Source organism: Triturus cristatus, chromosome 12 (assembly GCF_964204655.1).
Source record: "Triturus cristatus chromosome 12, aTriCri1.1, whole genome shotgun sequence".
Classification (NCBI taxonomy): Eukaryota; Metazoa; Chordata; class Amphibia; order Caudata; family Salamandridae; genus Triturus; species Triturus cristatus.
The window spans coordinates 807,264,215-807,289,762 of NC_140595.1; the positions used below are offsets into that span (position 1 = coordinate 807,264,215).

At 49.8% G+C, this 25,548-nt stretch overlaps 1 protein-coding gene across 2 annotated transcripts in view; it reads right to left on the reverse strand.

The window, feature by feature from the left end:
* LOC146782925 (cysteinyl leukotriene receptor 2-like) overlaps positions 1 to 25,548 on the reverse strand; it is a 392,506-nt gene that overhangs the window by 355,934 nt on the left and 11,024 nt on the right. The window contains exon 2 of one of the 2 annotated variants that reach the window (XM_085637979.1): positions 11,804 to 12,049. The exons of the other annotated variant lie outside the window; for it this stretch is intronic. The gene's annotated coding sequence lies outside the window, so the exon portion shown is untranslated. The remainder of the gene's footprint in view (positions 1 to 11,803; positions 12,050 to 25,548) is intronic. 2 annotated transcript variants of the gene reach the window in all.

Genomic DNA, 25,548 nt, shown 5'->3' on the forward strand with positions numbered 1-25,548 from the left:
TCACTTTTCAAGCACTGCACGAGTGCAGTGCTTGAAAAGTGAAGACTGCTCTCCCACCGCGCGCACCACTCGCGGGCTCACCTCCTGCTCCCCCTCTCTCTTCACGTGGCCACTCCCCTTCCTGTATGTGAGGCTTGCCGGGGCCACGCTTGTCTTCTATGCTGCTTTGCTCTGATGTGGACTCCAAGGCTGTTCGTGTTCGCGGGCTCACCTACTGCTCTCCCTCTCTCTTCACGTGGCCACTCCCCTTCCTGTATGCGAGGCTTGCCGGGGCCGCACTTGTCTTCTATGCTGCTTTGCTCTGTTGTGGACTCCAAGGCTGTTCGTGTTGTGGACTGGGGGTACAAACCTCCTCTCCTCCAGAAGCTGACATTTCTGGCAGTAATGGAAGCTAGCACGCTCACATGCCACTGGAGCCACCCCCCCACTACAGACGGGCGGGCCCCTGCAGCTTGTGTCAGCCCCTAGAATTCATGAAACAAGCGTGTGCATTGTGCTCCCATCCACACCAGAAACACGCGTGAATTCACCCGCCAGGCACAAAGTGATCGGCGAAGGAGAATGCCTGTCTCGTGGCTCACGCTCTGCTGCATGGAGGCCGGGTACGTACAATTCGGGCCTGAATGCTGAGATGTATTCACCCCGCTGGCTGCACTCTCGCGCATCTCTTTGTGCAGCAACAAAGCTTACAAATACGGGAGCACGCATTGCTAGTTGTCTGTGTTTCCAATGATGGGCTGAGCAATTAAGCACAGTGCAGCGAGCGCGCTAAGGCAGTCTTCCGAACCGGCAGCAAACTTGCCTTTGAAGTTGTAATATTTATTAGTGTTTGAATGTTGGGGCGATTGTTGCTAAAACATATGGCAGTGTTGCATACAATATCTGTTTATTTTCCATAATAATGCACCTGCAAACAATAACTTATCTTTTAATATCTTATGAATGTTAAAAGTGAAGCGCAGTAAGAGACGCAGCCACGCCTTATTTTCGACGCAAATGGGGCAGATGCATGGTGTATTTCTCCTTATTTTGTCACATGGGTGCTCGTTGAGTGCCAGTTTCCATTCGCCAGCTCGTCGAGTAGTTCTGTCTCCTTCTCTCCTGCTGAATCCCCTGTGCTTCTTTCTGTAATATGAACACTTAGCAGTTGCCAAACAACTTTCCTCATCTCCACTGCAGAACTCCATCATGACTTTAGCCCGTGTATTACAGGGAAATTGCCGAGCAGAAAGAAATCTTCTGGGCTGAGTGACAGTTTGCTGTTTACATTTGCTTTAATCTTAATCTCCAGTTGTTCGACTCTGAGGTCAGAAAATTGACTACTGTTGATTTGGGTCAGAACAGCTGCTAAGCAGGGCAGAAAAAACAGTATCGGGCGATGTATGTGCAAGTTAAACGCCAGTGATCATTTCAGATTACAAAAGGGTGCTTTGGGATGAGACTGGTATTTGCAAAGCCTTTGGTGCGCATGTGGTCCGCATACGGTCAAAAACGGGGTGCAGTCATTCAGAGCAATCTGTGTGCAAGGAGTTTGCGGAAAGTGTCTTTCGCTTTTTCCTGTTCACCATTCACCTGCTCCAGCAAGTATTTTCTATACCAGCTTTTGGGATAGCATATAGCTGTTGATGTTTCTTTGTGGCGGTGTGTGGGACATTATCTTTGGAGTGTTGCTTTAAGGAATATTTGTCTTGACCAGAAAAAAGTGGCCACCTTCATAATGTTACTAATTCCAGTAATTTCTTACAAAGTTTTGTGAATGTGACACATTTGCACACTCATATTTGCAAAGGTTGTCACCTTCACGCTTCACCTACAGCTTATATGCCCCACAAAATGTGCGTTTTTCGACAGGCAACTTGTGCATGAGAATCTTTAAAAATGTCATGCTTTTTTCCTCCTCGAACACTATTTTTTAGTGGGACTCTTCAGTAACTACTTTAACACGTTTCCAGCAAATCAGACCACTAGGGAATGTACCGCTGTCTCTGACCCCACTAACAACAGCAGCGAAATGCTCAAAATATTTGTGCAAAAATGAACCCCTTTGTGGTCGATGCTAAAAGAAAATCAGTTTGGAAGCAAGCAACCATTGGGACAGGCAGATACAAGTTGCCAGCATTGGAAGAACAAAAAAAACTCAAGACATTATTTGTTGTTAATACTTTTTAGGTCTCGCCTACGCAGCACGCATGCGCTGATTAGGAAAGAGACCTGTAGCCATCGAGTGCCTTTTTCAGGCTAAAACGTGCACGAGTTCCATTGCCTTCAATGGCAACGCATGCACGTGTGGCGATTTCCTTGCGGGAGCGAGCGCCACCATATGGTAGCAATTATCGCTCTCGCAAGGGAATCGCGCAGCCACCCTCCTCCCCCTGCTGCCGCGCAAGGCACGCGCGCTCCTCCCCCTGCTGCCGGCAGTCTGCCTAGCTTGTGCTTGTTTATTGCGCTTCGAACACTGGTTACACTTTCAAGCGTCATACCATGTTTTGCTTTCTACAGACATGTCTCTCTTCCCTCTTCCCATCTTTATTTAACTCACCCCCTTTCTTCACACAATCGCCCTTTATACTGCCCTGCCTCTCTCCTACTCTTCCTCTTTCGTCATCTTTCTCGCTTGCACTCCTTTGCTTCCCTCACTCTTTCCTTCCCTCGCGCTTTCCCTCCTCTTCACCCGTCCTTTCCATTTCCCCACTCTCTCCATCACTCCTTGTCCTCGATTCTCTACCCACTCCCACCCTCCCTCTTATTTTGTCCTTCGTCAACCAGTCTTCTCTCACTCCACGATCTCGCCTTCTGCATTTTCCTCCTCTTCTCCAGCCATTCGCCACTTCATGCTTTATCTCTGCACCCTTTCTTCCTTCCATTTCCCCTTCCTCCCTTCCTGACTCTACCCATCTCTTCTTAACGTCTCCATGACCTCTTTTATTTTATTCTTATTCCCTCCTCTCACTTTCTTCCTTCCTCGGTCTCCTCTCTTTCGCTTCTTCATCCCTCCTGTCAGTCGGGTTGTCCATCCAGATCCTGTTGTTCTAGGGAGGACCTTGCAATAACAAAGGCTGCTGTCATGTTCGCTCTACGGCTTCCGGGTTCTCGATATCGTACTCATGATTTCCTTGGCTCTCATTTGGCACTGGTGACCGAGCAGTCAAGGTTTACTCAAGGGGTGGTGTGGAGACCGGTTTCAGATGGAATATCACTAGCAAGTTTACACAGCTAATGAAGTTCAACGTTCAAACCGGGGTATTATAGAAAATCACAGTCAGAAACTATTGCAAAACCTCGAAGTCCCTAACCCTGACTGTCTATAAATATGAAGGTTTTTAATGCAGTATCACCCTATGCAGTGGCCTAAGGCATGTGGCACTGCAAAAAACGCAAAATAAATAAACATCAAAATACAATCTTCAGCTTACTCTTTGCCAGGCCTTTTCTAATCAATGAACACGTTTCCACCTCTCTCTACCTCGCTCTCTCTACCGCTACCTCTCTACCTCTCTACTACTCTCTCTCTACCTCTCTCTCTCTACCTCTCCCTCTCTCTACATCTCTCTACCTCTCTACCTCTCTCTACCTCTCTCTCTCTACTTCTCTACCTCTTTCTCTACCTCTCTCTCTACCTCTCTACCTCTCTCTCTCTACCTCTCTACCTCTCTCTCTCTCTACCCTCTCTCTCTACCCTCTCTCTCTACCTCTCTCTACCTCTCTCTCTCTCTACCTCTCTACCTCTCTCTCTCTACGGCTCTACCTCTCTCTCTACCTCTCTACCTCTCTCTCTCTCTACCTCTCTTTCTCTCTACCTCTCTCTCTCTACCTTTCTACCTCTCTACCTCTCCCTCTCTCTCTCTACTGAGGGATACAAAAGGTAGATTTCCCGTATATAAGGAGTATTGGACCTATATTATGTTAGCATGATGCATCTATGTGTACACTCCCTGTTTGATATATATGCTTTTGCTTGGAGGAAACTTGTTTATTTCCTCCCTGTATATCAATTGCTAAAAGAGTAGGCCGAGAACCATACAGATGCCATCTTCTGATCATATGCTCGAGCACGGGCCTGATCACGCGTTGATCACATGCAGTTGTCAGGCCCCAGTTCATTGGAGTTACTGGTAGCAGCTGAAGGTAGGCTGTTTACTCGACTGTTCTAAGACTCAAGGCCGCATCTGCCTTTGGGGGCTATAAGCGCATTCCTGGAGGCGCCGTGTCTACACTCCCAGGCACCAAGACGAAAGGGAGTCACCCCTCCTGACCTCATCAGTAAGAGATAGTCAAGCCTTTGTACTGGTCTGATGTGTGCCATATATGGTCCTTTCCTGGAGCTCGAGGGCCAACTGGTGTTTTTCCTTTTACAGTGATTGTATGTATTGAACCGAAAAGTATATAACCTCATGTTTGAATACGAGCCAACAGTCTTCTCGGCGCACCTGATGGGTGAGGTTCGGAGAGGCTCCTCTATAGAGTATTTTGTTTAATAAACGATTGAACCTTCTTCACTGCCAACTGAATGATTATTTGGTAATGGTGTTGGGACTATTGGTAGGTATAGTCCTTTAGTTTATTTTTATGGTACATCACTACCTCTACCTCTCTCTCTCTACCTCTCTCTCTCTCTCTCTCTACCTCTCCACCTCTCTCCACCTCTCTACCTCTCTCTACCTCTCTACCTCTCTCTACCTCTCTACCTCTCGCTCTATACCTCTCTCTACACCTCTCTCTCTCTACCTTTTTCTCAACCTCTCTCTCTCTACCTCTCTACCTCTCTCTCTCTACCTCTCTCTACCTTTCTAACTCTACCTCTACCTCTCTCTACCTATCTCTCTCTACCTCTCAACCTCTCTCTCTACCTCTCTCTCTCGCTCTACCTCTACCTCTCGCTCTACCTCTCTCTCTACCTCTTTCTCTACCTCTACCTCTCTACCTCTCCACCTCTCTACCTCTCTCTACCTCTACCTCTCTCTCTACCTCTCTTTCTACCTCTCTCTCTACCTCTCTCTACACCTCTCTCTACACCTCCACCTCTCTACCTCTCTACACCTCTCTACCTTTCTACCAGTTGAATTCCAGGAAACCCAACCCATCAGTATTTCAAATCTGCATGTGAAACATGGGTAGGATGAGCCGTGCAGCTCAGAAAGGGATGTTCGTTTTACATAATTTGTATTTAATAGAATTGGGAAGCAGGAGAACAGTCTCACAGTTGAGATAGGGATTCACATACACTGGAGACCGCTTTTGAATTGGTTTTAAAACCATTCAAAGATGGCTGCAGCGTCTACATGGGATGCGCTGGACTAAGTGGCAGCCGGAGCCTGATAGCACTGTTTGTCCTTTAAAAAAAAAAAAAGCATTGACATAGCCAACAGGTCTCCCCTTTGGGACCTTATAAGTGTTTAGTTATCAAGTACAATATCCTTGGTGCAACAACATCAAGTGATGCATGGCTAAACACTTATAAGGTCCCAAAGGCGAGACCTGTTGGCTATGCCAATGCTTGTTTAATATGGTTGTTCAATTGTACATAATGCTTTCTTGGTCATATCTAAGGTAACAAAAATGCTTCCAACACTTCTTTAATATAACTTTTCAGCATGTTGCAGACTTCTGTACAGCACAGCTTAAAAACATAGGCAAAGTCAATATCTCTGGCTAAAAACTTACATGTTCCCAAAGGCGAGACCTATTGGCTATGCCAATGCTTGCTTGAATAGTGTGTGTCTCAGAGGCGGAGGCCTCGGCATGTAATCCAGGTGAAAAGGTCAACCTATCAATCAGGCGGTACTTATAAAGCGCAGGTAATCACCCGAGGGGGAATCCAGGCGCTGTGCTGCGGAATTCAGTCGGAGAGCCAGGTCTTGAGTCCCTTCCTGAAGTGAGTAAAGGCACTCGGAGTTATGCAATGACTGGTAAGTAACTGAAATATCATACATTTAATTCTTGAGAAGCAGCCGGATGTGGTAAAGCGCCAAGCCTCGTTCTTCCAGTTTTAACAATGAGCCTTCCGTATCGCCGCCCTCCATTTTGTCCACCTTTCCTTTCATGAGCTGAGAAGTCCGAGCCCTGGAAACCTAACACCAGGGTGAGGAGACTGCAAACAAAAAGAGCTGTGTCAACAGCAGGTGAACACCCCTTTGTTCTCCAAAAGTATTTACAAATATTTGGATTTTGCACGCACAAGTCCTGTCCAAGAAAGGAGTAAAGGGTGCCCGGATTTTACATCGAGTGGCGTCCTACGCCACACGCTCCCATTGGCTAGTGAAGGAGCCAATCTGTGGAGTCTGAAGAGAGGGTGAGAACAGAGGAGAAGCAACGACTGGTTCCAAAGCACCCCTACCAAAGGGCATCAGAGGCCCACCCTACCCCTATTAGGGACTTTTACTACCCAGATAGTAGGCAAAGGAGCCCGCTGTCCTTGTTAGCATTTAGGTCTATGACAACCAACCAGTTACCCATGATACACCACTGGGTGAAAGGAGAAAGGTGATTGGGTGGTGTTTAAATCCCACAGGAAGGCTGATGGGGAGCAGGTGAACAGGTGTAGCTCCAGCAGAGGGTGGTTAGCAAACAATGGGGAAATGCAAAGAGACTGTGTGGTGCGATGTTGGACTCGGGAGGGGTGGGGGGGGGGTACATAAAGAAGGTAGCTCAGTGAGTTACACACTTGCTTTTGAGCTCTGAGCGTAGACTGAAAGGCATCATGTTTAAATCCTGGCAGGGCCAACTCAAGTGTTGAACCTTCCAAGGTCGATCAAGTGCGTATAATTAAACTTGGTAATAGCACCACCCCTTATTTACAGTGCAAAGAACGTTCACGTCTGCAATAACAAGGTCGGTGTGTGTCTGCTTCTTCTTAAGAGAGAACAGAGCATGCATAAGGAAAATGAGCAAATATAATAATTTTGGAGATATTGAGATAGCTGCGGAGTAAATGTAAATGAGTAAATGTTGTTGCGAGAGGTAATTTGTGGTACTTCAAGGACAGGAAACAGGTAAGTGAACAATGTCTTTACTCAAGCTGGACCATCAAACAGAATATCAGTGGCGCAGCCCTCCAGCTCAACTGCCAAACCCCAATGCCCGGTGCAGAACTCGAACGCAGTCGGAGTTCTGCACCGATAAGAATTCTAAACATGCACCCACAAGCTGGCTCGAACCGCAGGAAGCACGAGCCACTACATGGGTCTTTCCCCAAAACAAAAAAGATAAAGAAAACAGGAAAGAAGGAAAACAAAGAAAGAAAGAAGAAAAGAAGGAAACCAAACAAGCATGAGAAAGAACAGCAAGAAATGAAAATGTGAACGAAAGCAGTGATCCCATACCTGTAAAAGGAAGGTTAAGATTCAAAGCAAAGAGTACAATAATTAATTTAAGTCCTTAATGTTCCTGGACCTATAACTGCGTCTCAGAACAGTTTGACCTTCACTTGATAACTTAGCATGATCACCTGAAGCAAATCCATCAGGGAATGTTTCAACACTTCTAGATTTAACCAAAAAACACTTGTTCCACCACTGACCATTCTCAAGTTTAACAGAATCGCCCTTCACTTCCATGACCATAATAGGAGATAAATTTATAACCACCCTTCCACACATGAACAGGTTTTTTTATACACACCAAATCACCAACAACCAGCTTAACCTCCTTGACTCTTTTCCTGTTGTCAAAATAACACTTTTGCTTCTCTTGGGAAAGAGACACACGTCTCCTGATACAAGCATCCGACCATTTAACACCTTTGACCCATTTACTCATCCAGCACAGAGAAAAGGACGTAGTGGCCCTACATCCACGCAACAACTTGAAAGGAGACACACCTGTAGTAGAGTGCGTAGTGCCATAAAACCAAAGCATGCTCCTGACCGTATTACCAACAGAGCACTTGTTCGCCAAAGCCCACTGAATGCACTCCCCCAAAACTCTGTTCATGCGTTCCACCAGACCATTGGTCTGTGGGTGGAACAATGAACTATTGAGATGCTTGATACCACTGGTGACAAGAAAATCTTCCACCTCACTCGAAATAAATTGAGGACCATTATCAGACACCAAGAATTCAGGGAAACCCTCCTTCAAAAAAATGTCTTTGAGGAAATCAACAACAGATGAGGAAGTGACCTCCTCATCTGTTGTTGATGTAGTAGTCCATCAAAACCAAAGCAAACTTACAAGAAGCATCAAGCGCATGGAAAGGACCAATGATGTAAATTCCTAACTTAACCCACAGTACAGAGGGCAACTCAATGGGAGGCAAAGGGGGAGTGGACAACTTTGCAGACTTATCACAACTCAAGCACACAAGACAGGACTTGACAACATCCTCCACTTCCTTGTCCATCATGGACCACCAGAAAGATTGTCTGACTCTTTTTTTAGTCATAGTGGAACCCAGATGTCCTCCATGGGCACAAACAATAATACCAGCTCTCAAACACACAGGAGGAATAAGCTTGTCAGTTCTCAAATGCAAACTTCTATAGACAACTCATCCACAACTTTTACATAAGTTGTTAGCTCAAAACTCAGATTTCTCTCCCTAGGCCAACCTGTCTCTACATACTTCAGGACAGTCAACAGTGAAGTATCCTTGGCAAGCGCACTCAACAATATATTCTTCCAACTCATTGTCACCCATGGCTTTCAGATCCTCCAACATATCTGAGGAATGTGACAAATAATCAGCACAACAAAAATTGTACTCAGGTGAAAAATCAAATTGGAGCAATTTAGATGATAAGCGAGCCATGCGAGACATGAAACCTCTAGCATTCTTCCCACTCAATATAAAAATTAACGGCCTGTGGTCAGTTTGTAAACAAAACCTTCTCCCCCAAGTGAAATTCCTAAATTTCATCACTGCCCACCAACAAGCCAATAACTCCTTCTCAATCACTGAGTATTTTTTTTCAGCAGGGGACGATACTCTTGATGCAAAACCAATGGTCCTGACCTCATCACCTTTGACCTGACTCAACACAGCACCCACACCCACATTACTAGCATCCACAGTCACTGTACAAGGAAGATCAGGGTCATAATGCTTCAGAACTTTGAGTGAAACGAGTTGCTCTTTGACCCACTCAAATACCTTTTGACACTCGTCAGTCCATTCAAAACCAAAACCCTTCACGAGTATCTGAGAGAGAGGTCTTAATTTTGTGGCAAAACTCTGTACAAAACGTGAATAAAACCCACAGAGCCCTAAAAAGGACTTGAGAGTAGACTTGTCTGAGGGTGGTTTACACTTCACAATGGATTCTACTAAGCTAGACTTGGGAAGAATACCCTGTTTGGTGACAAGATGTCCTAAATATTCAACTTCTTCAGTTAAGAACCCACACTTATCTCTGCGCAATACTATACCATTGGACTGAAACCTAGACAAGACCTCTTGAAGGATGACATCATGGGAAGACCTGTCAGGAGCAAAAACAAGTACATCATCCTGGAAAACTGACGAACCATTTATACCCTTAAGCATATTAGTCATCAGACGTTGAAACACCGATGCCGCTGACGCAAGGCCAAACGGCATACGGACATACTGATAAGTACTAAATGGTGAAACAAATGCAGTAAGGTGCCTGGATTCAGGAGTTAATTCCACCTGATGATAAGCAGAAGCTAGATCAAGTTTTGAAAACACCTTAGCATCTTTCAGTCCTGCAAGAAGTCCGTTGATATTTGGCAGAGGGTGTGAATCTACCCAGATTTCCTTGTTTAGGCAGCCAAGATCCACACACACTCTCAGTTCACCATTCTGTTTACGTGCGACCACCAGAGGAGATAGCCACAAGGAAGAGTCGACAGGTTCAATGATTCCCTTCATACATAAAGAATTCAAATCCTTCTCTAAATCATGTCTGATACTAAGAGGGACATTCCGTAGCTTGTGTTTAACAGGTCTTGCACCTTCTTTCATAATGATAGTGTGCTGGTAGCAACTAATTTTCCCAAGCTCGCCAGAGAAAACATGAGGAAATCTGTTAATAATCTCCTCCAGATCTGCATTGCCTCGCACAACTCGAACTTGCTCACTGGTACCAGGCCTAAGCACCATTCCAAACAGTCCTTGGTGGAACCACCCAAGAATGTTCAACCCTTTGGGAGCAACATACACTTTCCCAGCAATCTTCCTCCCTCGAAATTCCATAATGTCCTCAATGTATACAGAGAGATCGATTTCACAGCCTTCATATGAAATGTTGTGCGATCAGGAGTTAATAAGAGTCTATTCGGCCAAGTTTTGTAAAAAAAATGCTGTATAAGCATTGAAATGTGAGTACCAGAGTCCACCAAAAGTCTTAAGAACTAATTTCCAACTTTAACCTCAAGATAGGGATCAACACAATGTTCAGGATTGCCAACCTTGACCGCTTCATCATGGACAACAACAACCAAATTTCTTAAATCTCTAATGATAGAGTCATCATTACTATTGAGAATATGTTCATCCTGTACACATTTTCCTATTGTGGACTGTTTATTTTTGGAGCTTGACAAACTTTTACAAAGTGTCCTTGTCTGTTGCACAACCTGCAAGTAATGAACCTTGCTGGACAATTGCTACCATACACATGGGCTTTGTATCCACACCTGAAACAAACATTTGGTTGATTAAAAAATGAGTTGCGTTTATCACCTGAATTCATGCGTGGCTTGTCAGTTTTTTATGGCAGACTAGACTCTTTTAGTTTCTTTCACTTTGACCGTAGAAATACCTTCACTTGTTTTAGGTTCAAGTTCCTTTGCAGACAGTTGAGATGTTTCAATACTTTTTGCCAACTTAAAGGTTTCTTCAAGAGTTGGATTTCCCATCAAAAGCAGCTTTTGTTTAATCATTTTGTTCATACAGTGACAGATAAATTGATCACGGACTAATTGATCTGCAAAGTTCTCGAACTGGCACTCAGAGACTAACTTCCTTAAGGTAGTGATGTACGTATCAACATCCTCCTCTTGTTTCTGTATGCATAAAAAAACTTAGGACGCAATACTACTAAACTTGGCTGTACGTCGAACCTTGTTTGTAATTTTTTTACAGTCTCTTGATACTCATCAAGTGCTTCTTCAGCAGCAACAATGGGTTGCGGAAGATGTTTCAAAATCTCCCTACCTTCAAAACCTAAAGAGTGAAGGAGTAGGTATTTCTTTCTCTCAGACCTGAAACGCATGGCTCCAATTGTACCAAGATACATTTCAAAACCACCATACCACTGTTTCCATTTTATTGGTTGTTCACCTGGCGTTTCTAAAAATAGTGGAGGAGGTGAGACAGCTTGCATGTTACTTGAAGTTGCAAATTAAAAAAAACCTAAAAATAACTGTGTAAAAGAACAACTGTTTTGTTTATACTTTCTTCTTCTTTCTGTTTTTTAAAAAAAATTTGTTCTTCTTGCATGTACTTTCTTTCTTGAAAGCGTGGGGAAAAAAATAGTAACTCCTTGTTCCCAAAGAATAATTGTTCTTTCAATAAAGATGATGTATTGAAACTGAGAACAAAACAACAATGTGGCTGTTATGACGTTTTTTCCATTATCAGAGGTAAGGAAAAACAATTAGGCTGACGTCATAATGCTGCTTCACTTCGTTTTAGCGGTTTCTGAGAAGAGCAAAAAACTATTGGGCTAACATCACAATCCTCCTTCCCTTCATTACCGCTGTTTCTAGAGGGCTAGAAGTAAAAAAAAATGTTTGGAACGCAACACTCGCGTTCCACTGCCCAAACAAGACGCTACCACATCAACGTCATCAAGCGCCGCTTGGCTACGTGACACTGAGCTAAGTGAAACGCAAATCTTACCTTGCGTTACAAGCCGAAATTGACGGTCGATGGAAGTGCTGCTCCACCTCAAAACGATGTCCGCACCTATCCTGCTGTCACAACAGAGAGTGAAAACATCGATTTTCTTCGTCCTTCTCCTCCAGCGAATGTAATCAAATCGAAGATCGGCGAACAGCGTGACTGGGTGGATGGCGGTACGTAGGTCTCTCGTGATGGCCCAGCGTCAGGTGATGATCCCGCACTTGTCGCCAAAAAGATGTGGTACTTCAATGACAGGAAACAGGTAAGTGAACAATGTCTTTATTCAAGCTGGACCAGCTGGACCATCAAACAGAGCAGCAGTGGCGCAGCCCTCCAGCTCAGCTGCCAAACCCCAACGCTCGGTGCAGAACACAGTTCTGCACCGATAAGAATTCTAAACATACAACCACGAGCTGGCTCGTACCGCAACACATTGGGAGATACACAGGGCACATTTTGAAGAAAAAAATAGGGTCAGCTTCTAGAAAGTGTCAGGCTTCCTTGGTAGTCCATTAACAGACAGGATTATTTCATAATTGCCCTTTCACAATCTACAGCTTTTTAGCAAATTTATATGAAAGTGTGCTTCAAAATGCACTATTTAACCCGACATTTTTTTAACCCTCCTAGAAGTCTGCCTCATTTCCGGGAATTTAGGGCAAGTATCCAGGCCCACCGCTTTCCAAGATCTCCAGTAGGCACTGTTGAGCAGAAGTGATAGGGAGCAGAGAAAGCAGAATGTGGCCAGAGGGGGCAGTGCATACGCAGAGATGGCGGGAGCAGAGTGGGCAGTGCATGACCAGAGGGGGCAGTGCATGCGCAGAGGTGGTGGGAGCAGAGTGGGCAGTGTATGACCAGAGGGGGCAGTGCATGCGCAGAGTTGGCGGGAGCAGAGTGTGCAATGCATGACCAGAGGGGGCAGTGCGTGTGCATATGGGGCAGGAGCAGAGCGGGCAGTGTGTGACCAGAGGGGACAGTTCATATTCAGAATCACTAAGGAACTGTCAGCTTACGCTAGATTCAGCCACCCCATTCCGTACAAGCAACAACGCCGCCAACCCCCAACTAAGGAGTCCTCCCTGCAACCTTCTCCCAACTATTCTCGGCGGTCTCCATCCCACCTCCCCCACACACACAACTGGGCCTCTGCCCCGCACCCTAATGACCCCTCCCACCCGTCCAGATGTAGAGCCTCGTTGTCTAATATGGATATTCAGTCTCTACTGCCCTCTTACGGCATGGGTCACCCCTCCTTAGCATCAATCAAGCAACAAATTGAGCCCATCCTCTCCGATCCCTTCAGGGAAACAAGGTCAAACACCAGATCTCTAAACGAGAACCTCACGAGAATTGCCACCACACTACCTACACCAACGGACACCAACATAAATCTCAAATGCGTGCTCCTTAACTGCAGGTCGGCTGTTAAACATGCAGCAGACATTGCCGACCTCCTCTTCGACCAGGATCCTGACCTTGTTATGCTTACGGAAACCTGGCTAAATGACTCGGCTGCTCCCATCCTCGACCTCCTATTGCCTCCCAATTTTGATATCATCAGGTTGGACAGAAATACTAGCCAAGGGGGAGGCATTGCATGTTTACATCGTAGCAATCTATCAGTGAAGGAACTACATGCCGACCCACTGCCATCGTGTAAATACCTGTGTATTGAAATATCTGGTCAAATTAAACACTCATGCAAATTGCACACTTTTTACCACCCCCCTCGAGACAACCTTCCCTTCATTGAACAGCTCATGGACATCATTGCGGACAATGTGCATTTCCATGGCACTCAGATTTTCTTGGGAGATATCAATCGCCATTGGAACGATGGAAATGATGTGGAGGTCAATAGCCTCAAATCCTTCCTTTCTGACCTCAACCTGATTCAACTCTGTGACAGTCCGACTCACATAAAAGGAGCTACCTTAGATCTTGTCATTGCCAAACCCAACTCCATCCTTCTGAAGTCTAACCCCCCCCATGTGATTGGACAGACCACTTCTGCATCACCTTCCGCGTCCTGACTTTGGGAGGAGCAAGTGGAGCCCAGACTAAGAACCCAAAACAGATGAAAAGATGTCTATGGAACATCAACTCACAAGATCTGACCGACCTCAGCGATAACATCCTGCCCCCGCCCTCAAACATGTTGGACGTCCATGACCTTACGGACCATTATAACAATGCTATGCTTAATATACTAGACTTGGTTGCACCGGTACAGCTTAAAAGACAGTCCGCCAAAAACTCCAAACCTTGGTTCAATGAGAGTCTAAATTCCGAAAGAAGAAACTTAAGACTGGCAGAAAGGCGGTGGCGATCCCGTCTCTCCCTCGAACACCTCCACCAATTAAGATCCCGGAGGTGCTTCTACAATAAACACATCAGGTGCTCAAAGGCTACCTTCCTCAGAACTCAACTTGACCAAGCAAAAAACCGGCCAAAAAAACTGTTCGAATTCATCAAGGCTCAAACTAATAGTCAAACCAACCTCCCACCACTGGTTCAAAGTTCGCTGCCGAGTAGAAGTCCTTGAGGATTGAATCTGATTTACGCGCCGCTCTTGAGCAACTGTCGAGCAGTCCACTGACCTCCCTCCATCACCCGAGTGCAGATACACTCCCTGTGCTCCCCCACCTCCCCAAAAACAATGCTTCCTGGAGCTCGTTCCAAACGGTTGATGAGCTCACTATACGCAAAATGCTGTTGTCTTTGAAACCTTCTAATCATTACAACAACCCTCTACCTGTGAAAACCTTTTCCTGAAATGCAGATCATCCCTACTAACACTCTGGACTAGGATCGTAAATTCTTCTCTCAGTCAAGGTGATATTCCTGATTGCCTTAAAGCGGGCCAAGTTACCCCGAATTCTAAAGAAATCATCCTTGGATCTCACGGATCTTCATAACTTTTGCCCAATTTCCAACATCCCCACCTTGGCAAAGCTCCTGGAGAAATGTGTGCTCGCCCAACTCTGTAACCACATCGATCATTACCACCTCCTGGACCATTGTCCATCTGGTTTCCGCGCGGCCATAGTACAGAGTCAGCGTTGACGCACATCGTAGATGATGCACTTAGAATGTTGGACCATAATGAGGCCTGCCTTTTGATCCTTTTCGACATGTCGTCAACCTTTGATACGGTCAAACACGATAACCTAACTGACCTCCTGGAACACAGGATGGGGTTGTCTGGGCCTGTACTTAACTGGTTCTCCTCTTTCCTTCACAATAGATCACAATGCTTCAAGGTGAACCAATCCCTGTCTCACCCGGCCCCGGTTACTCTTGGAGTTCCACAAGGGTCAGCACTATCTCCCACGCTCTTTAACTTGTTCATGGAGTCTCTGACAGAAATCTTGAAATCATCCAACATTCATTATCAAATGTACGCGGACGATACTCAACTTTACCTGAAGATCACTTCCGCTGAGGACGTTCAATCCCTCAACTTAATCGTGTTGGAAACACAATGCTGGCTGACACGCAATCACCTGAAGCTTAATGCTTTAAAAACTGAGTTCCTTCTAATCTCTCCCCAGAAAAAATCCCTGGACATGGACCAATGGCTGTCTCAGATTACTGCCTTGAAATGTAGACCTCACCTCGTGGATTCCGCATCCTCTCTGGGGATCATTTTAGACAGAAGCCTAAACATGCAGAAGCACATCAGTTCCCTCACCAAAGGAGCGAACTTCCAAATCAACATCCTGAGAAAACTCAAGCCCTACTTTCCTGCTCCTGACCTTAAGGTTGCAGTGCAAGCCCTAGTGATTTCAAAGCTGGACTATGGAAGTGCTACGCTGTGTGGCTTGCCCAGAGCGAAGACGGCTCCTCTTAGGGTGGCCCTCAGTTCTGCTGCTAGGCTCATAACTGGCACAAAAAACGTCAACCATATCTCTCCGGACTTGTTAGCCCTTAATTGGCTTCCTGATGAAGCCCGGATACACTTAAAAATCGCATGCATGGCACACAAAGCCATCTACTACCAGACTCTGCAATACCTCGCACAGAAATTGGAGCTCTCATGTGGTTCGAGAGCCTCCAGAAGTGCCAGCACCCTATTACTCAAGCCCCATAAATTCAAGAAAAAAAGACCTACAATCGTGCCTTCTTTGGTATGGTTCCAAGGATCTGGAACTCTCCCCCCCCCCCCCCCGAACTCAGGACGAATCCTTCCACGTTCCTCTTCAAGAAAGAAGCCAAAAGGCTCCTAATGAAGAAATTCTTACCTCAGTCTGGCCTCGCCACTTGATGCCGTGGCCTAACCGTCGATCCGTGGCCCAGCGGCCTGGACCATTTGAATGCTCGGACTTTTCATGTGAATTTTCGCTTTGTATATTACGACCTTGACATTTTATGACTCAGGAGAATGTTTGATCACTTTTGACTGTGAAATTTTAGCTATGTTTACCATGTAGGACATTTAAGGGTCATGTGGATGTTCGGACACCTATGACAGTGTAATTATCACTTCGTTTATTTTCTCCTGCTGTGATATTTTTTGTATTGATTCCTTCTCTTTGGTGACTCTTGGTTGTTTACATGTACCCTCTTGACACATATATTGTAAAGCACTCTGATACCCCCGGTGGTCATGTTCGTGCTATATAAATCTTTATAAATAAATAAATAAGAGGTGGCGGGAGCAAAGAGAGCAGTGTGTGACCAGAGGGGGCAGTGAGTGTGCAGACGGGGCAGGAGCAGAGAGGGCAGTGTGTGACCAGAGGGGACAGTGCATATTCAGAGGCGGAGGGACAAAGATGGTAGTCTATGACCATAGGGGCAGTGCGGGTGCAGAGGTGGCGGGAGCAGAGAGGGCAGTGTGTGACCATAGGGGCAGTGCGGGTGCAGTGGTGGTGGGAGCAGAGAGGGCATTGTGTGACCAGAGGGGGCAGTGCATGCGCAGAGGTGGCTGGAAAAGAGAGGGCAGTGTGTGACCAGAGGGGACAGTGCATACGCAGAGGTGGTGGGAGCAGAGAGGGTAGTGTGTGACCATAGGGGCAGTGTGTGTGCAGAGGTGGCGGGAGCAGAGAGGGCAGTGTGTGACCAGAGGGGGCAGTGCATGCACAGTGGTGGCGGGAGCAGAGAGGGCAGTGTGTGACCAGAGGGGGCAGTGCATGCACAGTGGTGGCGGGAGCAGAGAGGGTAGTGTGTGACCATAGGGGCAGTGCGGGTGCAGAGGTGGCTGGAGAAGAGAGGATTGTGTGTGACCTGAGGGGCAGTGCGGGTGCAGAGGTGGCGGGAGCAGAGAGGGCAGTGTGTGACCAGAGGGGGCAGTGCATGCGCAGAGGTGGCTGGAGAAGAGAGGATTGTGTGTGACCAGAGGGGCAGTGCGGGTGCAGAGGTGGCGGGAGCAGAGAGGGCAGTGTGTGACCAGAGGGGGCAGTGCATGCGCAGAGGTGGCTGGAGAAGAGAGGATTGTGTGTGACCAGAGGGGCAGTGCGGGTGCAGAGGTGGCGGGAGCAGAGAGGGCAGTGTGTGACCAGAGGGGGCAGTGCATGCACAGTGGTGGCGGGAGCAGAGAGGGCAGTGTGTGACCAGAGGGGGCAGTGCATGCACAGTGGTGGCGGGAGCAGAGAGGGCAGTGTGTGACCATAGGGGCAGTGCGGGTGCAGAGGTGGCTGGAGAAGAGAGGATTGTGTGTGACCAGAGGGGCAGTGCGGGTGCAGTGGTGGCGGGAGCAGAGAGGGCAGTGTGTGACCAGAGGGGACAGTGCATATTCAGAGGCGGAGGGACAAAGGTGGTAGTCTATGACCATAGGGGCAGTGCGGGTGCAGAGGTGGCGGGGGCAGAGAGGGTAGTGTGTGACCAGAGGGGGCAGTGCATGCGCAGAGGTGGCTGGAGAAGAGAGGATTGTGTGTGACCTGAGGGGCAGTGCATGCGCAGTGGTGGTGGGAGCAGAGAGGGTAGTGTGTGACCAGAGGGGCAGTGTGTGTGCAGATGGGATGGGAACAGATTGGGCAGTGTGTGACCAGAGGGGACAGTTTAGATTCAGAGGTGGCAGTAGCCAGTACAATTAACAACAGCGTGATCCAATCTTAAAACTGATAAATTTGCTTATATTCAGGGGCGGCTCCTCCATGTGGGTGGAGGAGCGTCACACCACTGCTTTCTCGCAGTGCGAGAAGCAGAAACATAAAATGGTATTATAAATACCATTTTATGTTTCTGCTTCCCGCACTGTGAGAAAGCAGACGGGGTTGGTTGGGGGCGGGCAGGTGGGAGGTCCTGCCCCAGGGCCGACCAAACCAGTCATGCGCACTCTCCTGTTTTCTCTATGTAGGCTGCATGCAGCCTGCATGGAGAAAACGGCCTCCGCATAGACGCCTATGCGGTCAGCATCCCAGTCAATCAAAACGCTGCCATTGAAGCATTGTGATTGGCTTAAGGGAGGGGAGGGAGGCTGCCTGCCTGCTTGGCTGCTTCCTGTGTGGAGAGGACGCGGGACAACGCCAGACCAGACCGGAGCGAGCCGTGAAGGTAAGTTACACTTAAAATGTATTTAAAAGTAACACCCCTGCACGACTCCCTTCCGGCGTGAGCGCCCGCCCCTCCCTCAACCCGCGAGTCATGCCGGCCGCGACTGCTTATATTTCTCAAGTATGTAAGTTGTCTGCATTCCTGACCCACCCCTGCAATTCTATCTAACTTCATTCAAAATTAAGTCATGTGATCTGGGCCCCACCAATAAGTTTGGGAGCAGGGCTCCCATGCTTGCGAGACAAATCTGCCTCCAAGTATGACTTTTTCAAAAAGTACAGGCATCTATGGGGCTAGGGGGCAGATAGGGCCCTGCCTGGCCCCTTTGGGCATCAGCACCACAGATGCTGAATGTCACCACATGCCAGGTAGCAACACAGACAGAACACAAGCAATGGCAAAGTCAGTAGGTCTCGCCTATACTAAGGCTATTGGCTTTGCAATGTGTTTTACCAATATTGTACACCAATGTGGCTGTTCGGCTGGCTAAAAGTGTGTGGCATAGAGGAGAATGACTGAGTGGAGTGGCACAGAGTGGCCTAGAGTGGTGTAGAGTATCTTGGAATAGGATAGAGTGTTGAGGAGTGTCATAGAGTATCATGAAGTAGAGTGGAGTGTCGTATAGTGGAGAGGCGCAGAGTGGAGAGGAGCAGAGTGGGGAGGCGCAGAGTGGAGAGGCGCAGAGTGGAGTAGAGTGTCGTAGAGTAGAGAGGCACAGAGTGGAGAGGAGCAGAGTGGAGAGACGAAGAGTGGAGAGGCATAGAGTGGAAAGGCACAGAGTGGAGAGGCGCAGAGTGGAGAGGCGCGAGGGGAGAGGCGCGGAGGGGAGAGGCCCAGCGTGGAGAGGTGCAGAGTGGAGAGGCGCAGACTGGAGAGGAGCAGAGTGGACAGGAGCAGAGTGGACAGGAGCAGAGTGGAGAGGAGAAGAGTGGAGAGGAGCAGAGTGGAGAGGCGCAGAGTGGAGAGGCGCAGAGTGGAGAGGCGCAGAGTGTAGAGGCGCAGAGTGGAGAGGTGCAGAGTGGAGAGGAGCAGAGTGGAGAGGAGCAGAGTGGAGAGGCGCAGAGTGGAGAGGCGCAGAGTAGAGAGGCCTAGAGTAGAGAGGCGCAGAGTGGAGAGGTGGAGAGTGGAGAAGCGCAGAGTGGAGAGGCGCAGAGTGGAGAGGCCTAGAGTGGAGAGGCCTAGAGTGGAGAGGCCTAGAGTGGAGAGGCGCAGAGTGGAGAGGCGCAGAGTGGAGGGACGCAGAGTGGAGGGACGCAGAGTGGAGAGACGCAGAGTGGAGAGAGGCAGAGTGGAGAGGCGCAGAGTGGAGAGGCGCAGAGTGGAGGGACGCAGAGTGGAGGGACGCAGAGTGGAGAGACGCAGAGTGGAGAGAGGCAGAGTGGAGAGGCGCAGAGTGGAGAGGCGCAAAGTGGAGAGGTGCAGAGTGGAGAGGCGCAGAGTGGAGGGACGCAGAGTGGAGGGACGCAGAGTGGAGAGGTGGAGAGTGGAGAGGTGGACAGTGGAGAGGTGCAGAGTGGAGAGGCGGAGAGTGGAGAGGTGCAGAGTGGAGAGACGCAGAGTGGAGGGACACAGAGTGGAGAGACGCAGAGTGGAGAGACGCAGAGTGGAGAGACTCAGAGTGGAGGGACGCAGAGTGGAGAGACGCAGAGTGGAGAGACGCAGAGTGGAGAGACGCAGAGTGGAGAGACTCAGAGTGGAGAGGTGGAGAGTGGAGAGGCGCAGAGTGGAGAGACTCAGAGTGGAGAGAGGCAGAGTGGAGAGACGCAGAGTGGAGAGGCGCAAAGTGGAGAGACCAAGAGTGGAGTAGAGTGGTGAGGCCTAGAGTGGAGAGGCGCAGATTGGAGAGACGCAGAGTGGAGAGGCGCAGAGTGGAGAGGTGCAGAGTGGAGAGGCGCAGACTGGAGAGGCGCAGACTGGAGAGGCGCAGACTGGAGAGGCGCAGAGTGGAGAGGCGCAGACTGGAGAGGCGCAGAGTGGCAAGAGGCAGAGTGGAGAGACTCAGAGTGGAGAGAGGCAGAGTGGAGAGGCGCAGATTGGAGAGGCGCAGAGTGAAGAGGCGCAGAGTGGAGAGTCGCAGAGTGGAGGGACGCAGAGTGGAGAGACTCAGAGTGGAGAGAGGCAGAGTGGAGAGGCGCAGAGTGGAGAGACCAAGAGTGGAGTAGAGTGGTGAGGCGCAGACTGGAGAGGCGCAGAGTGGAGAGGCGCAGACTGGAGAGGCGCAGAGTGGCAAGAGGCAGAGTGGAGAGACTCAGAGTGGAGAGAGGCAGAGTGGAGAGGCGCAGATTGGAGAGGCGCAGAGTGAAGAGGCGCAGAGTGGAGAGTCGCAGAGTGGAGGGACGCAGAGTGGAGAGACTCAGAGTGGAGAGAGGCAGAGTGGAGAGGCGCAGAGTGGAGAGACCAAGAGTGGAGTAGAGTGGTGAGGCGCAGAGTGGAGAGGCGCAGACTGGAGAGGCGCAGAGTGGAGTGGTTCAGAGGCCTATGAGCTCCTCTTTAAAATGGCTCTGCGAGTACACCACATGAAGAATAAAAAGCGCACAATAGAATATACAATAGGCATATCAGTATCATATTTAAGTAGCCAAAAAACCTTGCGACAATGCCTGGACCCCAAGTTCCTACATATCTGTAGCAGCCAACGAGTCCTTGCCCTCCTATAACCTTGGCAGAAAAATAACACATGTATTTGCACACTTCATTTATAGACATTTACATTTTGTTGTGTGCAAGAAAACAATAGCATGCCAGCACCCCCACAGTGCATGGCATGATTGTTACATAAATCCTCTCACTTTGAAGTCAGAGAAAGGAATGTAAACACCAAGTTCCCTTGGAAGACAGAACCCGACCTTTGACCTCTATCTTTGAATGCATGGCAAACGTGACAAGATAAGAAGACAATTTAAAGGCCTCTTTACAGAAACTTAGTAGTAGCGGAAGAATACAGTAAACAAGAAATGCTCCATTAAATGGACAAAGTTTTACTGTACAGCATAAAACAAATCGAGCCAGCAAATAGAAAACAAGCACCTGTGAGTTACAAAACACACAGCCAATGGGAAGTAGTGGGCGGAATGGATTCCCAGGAAAGTCCCCCAAGAATAATTTGAAATCTAGACTCCAAAAAAGAAACCTAAAACCTAAAAAAATAAATACCACATCTTGCCGCACACATTAATGAGTTTTATTCTTTGAAACAATACCTAGGACTACAAGTTTGCTCTAAATGTTTGAATAGGACATTGCTAGTGTGTGTGGTGTGTGAGTGCGAGGTTATACATAAACATATATGTGCGCAGCCCTTTACAATTCACCCTTAGATTCCATTGGTCCAAACAGGAGGCCACACATTTGTGGGATGCCAGGAGGGGAACTCAAACTCCCTGCTGCTTTCTCTCCCACAACAGCAGTCACAGCTGGATATTCGGTGACACCTAAAGCCTGGGAGGCAGAATAAGCGACACCTTGTGCTGTGGCAAGGTCACACAAAGCGATGCAAAGAGTTGATAAAGTATTTACTTTACAGCGCAAATCTTTAAGAGGCATTAAGTAGTAGGAATGTTTAAAAGTATTTAAACATTTCAATCGCTATATGTGTACCACACTGGGCAGCACATATCTAATGTGTGACATGTTAAAAAGTGGTGCAGGGGGCGTGTCCAAGATGGCGACAGAGTAGGACGTGTTTTCTGTCCCTCCGCCGCCGTGAATGCTTCGCATTGTTTAGAGCCTTCCCTAACCCCTGATGGCAGACCTGGAGCTTGCGCTGTCCCTCCGGCAGGCTTTGAGGTGCTCTAATGTTGGTCCCGTCCAGGCAGGGAGTGCGGAGCCCGCCCGGCGAGATCAGGGCCTGTAGTGCGGCCGGGCACCAGGAGACCGGAGCCTCGCGCTGAGACGCGGCTGTGGGCGGTGCCTTCTGCGGCGCGGTGGGGATGGCGCCAGTAGCTGTGGAGCTGCGCCCAGCCTCCGTGGACGAAGACCCGACTACCACACGGGTGAGGAGCGCCTTGCCGGCCCAGGGAGGGTCCGACCTAAGAGCGGAGTGCCTGGCAGCAGCGGACGGCTGACCCGGGGCGCCGAGTTGGCGACTGGCGGCTTGGGCCTCGTGCGGACCTGCGGCCTCGGCGGGGTGGCGCCCGGGGGACTCTGGCCCAGATCAGCGCAGTGGACGTGAGAGGGGGCCTGCCGGTGTCCCGGCGCGGAGCCCGTCATCGACCCTTCCCCCCGCCCGGGAGTGGAACGTCCTGGAGCACGAGGCATACGGACCACACGGGAGTGTGAGGCCGCGGAGTTACGGCGCCCATGCCGGGAGCTGAGACCAATACTGCGGCATAGCTTGCTGGGGGCCCTTGCGGTGCTCGGACACACGTGGGGCTCTTGCGGTGGCTCCTTGGGAACTTTCTGTGTGCTGCCCCTGCCTGGGCCCGGACGGCTAGCGACGAGGGGGCGCCCATTGGAAGCGGGGGCCCTGGCTTCTCCCGAGGCCGATAGCTGGACAGTGGGGTACCTGGAGCCGGGCTGCGGCCGTGGGGATGCCTTGTGAGGTGGCCGCGAGTGCCTGGGATCACCTGTGGACGTGCCTCCGCGGCGCTGGTGGACCGCCGCCCTGACTAAGGTTGTGACCATACACCGCGGCTGTCCTGGGTCCGTGTGGCCTGGCGGGGGGGCGCTTGCCCTGGAGGCATCTGGGAGTGGCGGAACTGGAGGCGCTACGTGCGGTGGACGTTTCCCCCCCGGATTGGTGGGCAGGCGTTTGTGGAATAAGCCTTGAGGTGCGGTGGGGAGGTTGACCCCGGGCTCTCGGCCGCTGGCTGCGCCCGGAGAGGTATAGCAGACGGCCAGCGCAGGACTACCCACCGTCTTCCAGTCCGGGCAACTGCTATATTGACCGCGATGTCCTCTAGGCCCCGCAAGGAAAAATCGGGCAGGGAGGGGCCCTCGAGAAGTGCGCTGCCGACGACTCCCCCGGGTGCCGGCACTTCCCCCCAGCAGAAGGATGACGACGCGCCGGCCACGAAGGCCTTTATGTTGGAACTCTTTACCGCTATTAAGGAAGACATCTCGAATCTCCGCTCCCAACTGGCCTCGGATCTCAGGGAAATGAGAAGGGATGTGGATGGCATTGGCGAGCGAGTGGCGACGTTGGAAGAGCATGATTTGGGCTTGGCAGGCGACGTCCATCAGCTCCAACAGGATGTGCTCCGCCTCACGGAGCAGAACCTGGATCTCCAGGCACATGCAGAAGACCTGGAGAACCGGTCTCATCAGAACAATATCCGTATCCGAGCGGTGCCCTGGGGGGGCGAGGCTGGGGACCTCCGCGGGTATGTGGAGGCTCTCTTCCTGCAAATCCTTGGCGATGATGATGTCCGTGAAGTCAGGATGGACAGGGTCCACAGAGTGGGTCTACCGAGGGGGTCGGGGGCTCCTCTGCCGGACATCTTGGTTTGCGTAAATGACTTCCAGCTCAAGGAACGTATTCTCCGGAAGGCACGGAGTATCTCTACCATGCTGTTCAGGGATCACCACCCCCAGCTCTTCCAGGATCTGGCAGCCTCCAGGCTGCAGAAGCGCAGTGAATTTCGGCCTGTGACGGCATTTCTACGCGACCGGAATGTGGCGTACTCCTGGGGTCATCCCTTTCGCCTCATCTTTCGATGGCAAAACAGATTAGTTCAGCTTAGATCACTGCAGGCTGCCAAAGACCTCCTGGGGTTGGATGACACTGCGGACTCTCAGAGGGATGGGCCCTCACCATCGCGACGCGGGCGGCGCTCTTCCTCCTGGCACCGAGTGGGGCAACTGGTGGCACAGAGTGGACCGGATATCGAGACCAGCCAGCAGGAACGTGATGGAGCATTGGCCTCCGTAATGACGGTGACGGTGTCGCCGCAGCGGGACAGCTCCTCCGCGGCGTGAAGGTAGAGGGAAGGCTGGTTGGTGGCGGAGGGACGCCCTCTTCCTGTTCAGGTACCGTGGGTAACTATGTACTTTTGGGGAAGATGCCCCGGACTGGAGAACGTATGGGACACTAACTGTTATCTGCGACCCCGTTCTCTGAGGGTCACAACATCAGCCCTCTTGGTTGCACTATTCGTTTTTTGGACTTTCTTTTTGGTGGGGTCAGTTGGCTCCCTTGCCTGTTGCATTTGGGTTTCTTTTGCGTTTTTTGCGAGGGGGTTTTTGGGGGGGAGGGACGGGGTGGATGGGTAGGAGTGGGATGGGGGTGGGTTAGTGGTGGTGGCCAAAACGTATTTCACCGGCTGCTGTGTGGGGCGCACTCCGTGAGAGTCCTGAGGGGGGGGCCCGGGTGGGTGGAGGGATGCTGTTTTTGGAGGCGAGATGAGAATCGCGCTTGCTTTGGAGGGGACCTTGGGTCGGGGCGATATGGGAGGGAGGGGACTTGCTACCATTTGGAAGGCCGCTCTGAATGTGTGAAGGCTGAGGGTCGACTTTGGAGACTTGGCCTGGGATGGCGTGAGGGCTGTGATCCTGAGGTGCACTACTGGTCTGCTTTAGCAGCTGCTTTTGGGAATGAGAGGGGCCCTTGGGTCGTGGGATGTGCTTTGTCAGTGACCGACCTGACAGTGAAGGGAGATGTGACCAATGCCTGTTTCCCTAGGAACTTGGAATGTAAAGGGATTGAATTGCCCCCAGAAACGCCAAAAGGTCTGGAAATATATCCTGGATCACCACTTAGATGTGGTCGGCCTTCAGGAGACCCATCTGGCTCGTCGCGATGAGGCCCGGCTGAAACATAAGCAATTTCCCCTTAACTATCGGTCCTCGGCGGTTTCAAAACATAGGGGAGTCGCCCTGTTGTTTCGCTCGACTCTCCACTTCCAACCCTTGGGAGTTCGGAGCGATAGGGAGGGTAGATGGCTCCTGGTCAAGGGGGTGTTGCTTGGTAGGACCTGCTCATTCCTTGTGTTATACGCTCCCAATGTGGGGCAAAATAGATTCCTCTTGGACTTGCTGCGAACTATCGAGGATTTTGTGGAGGGGGCGCTCTTTGTCCTGGGGGATTTCAATCTGGTCTGGGATCCGGACTTGGACTGCTCTCACCGACGGAGGGCTGAGAGCGGGGTATTCTCTGATGAGATGCGCCGGCGGATAGAGGAACTGGAGTTGTTGGATGGGTGGCGCTCCCTGCACCCCCTCTCCCGTAACTACACTTTCTTCTCTCATGTGCACCAATCATACTCCCGCTTAGACCACATCTTTTACAGTCAATCCCTCCGGGGGTCCTT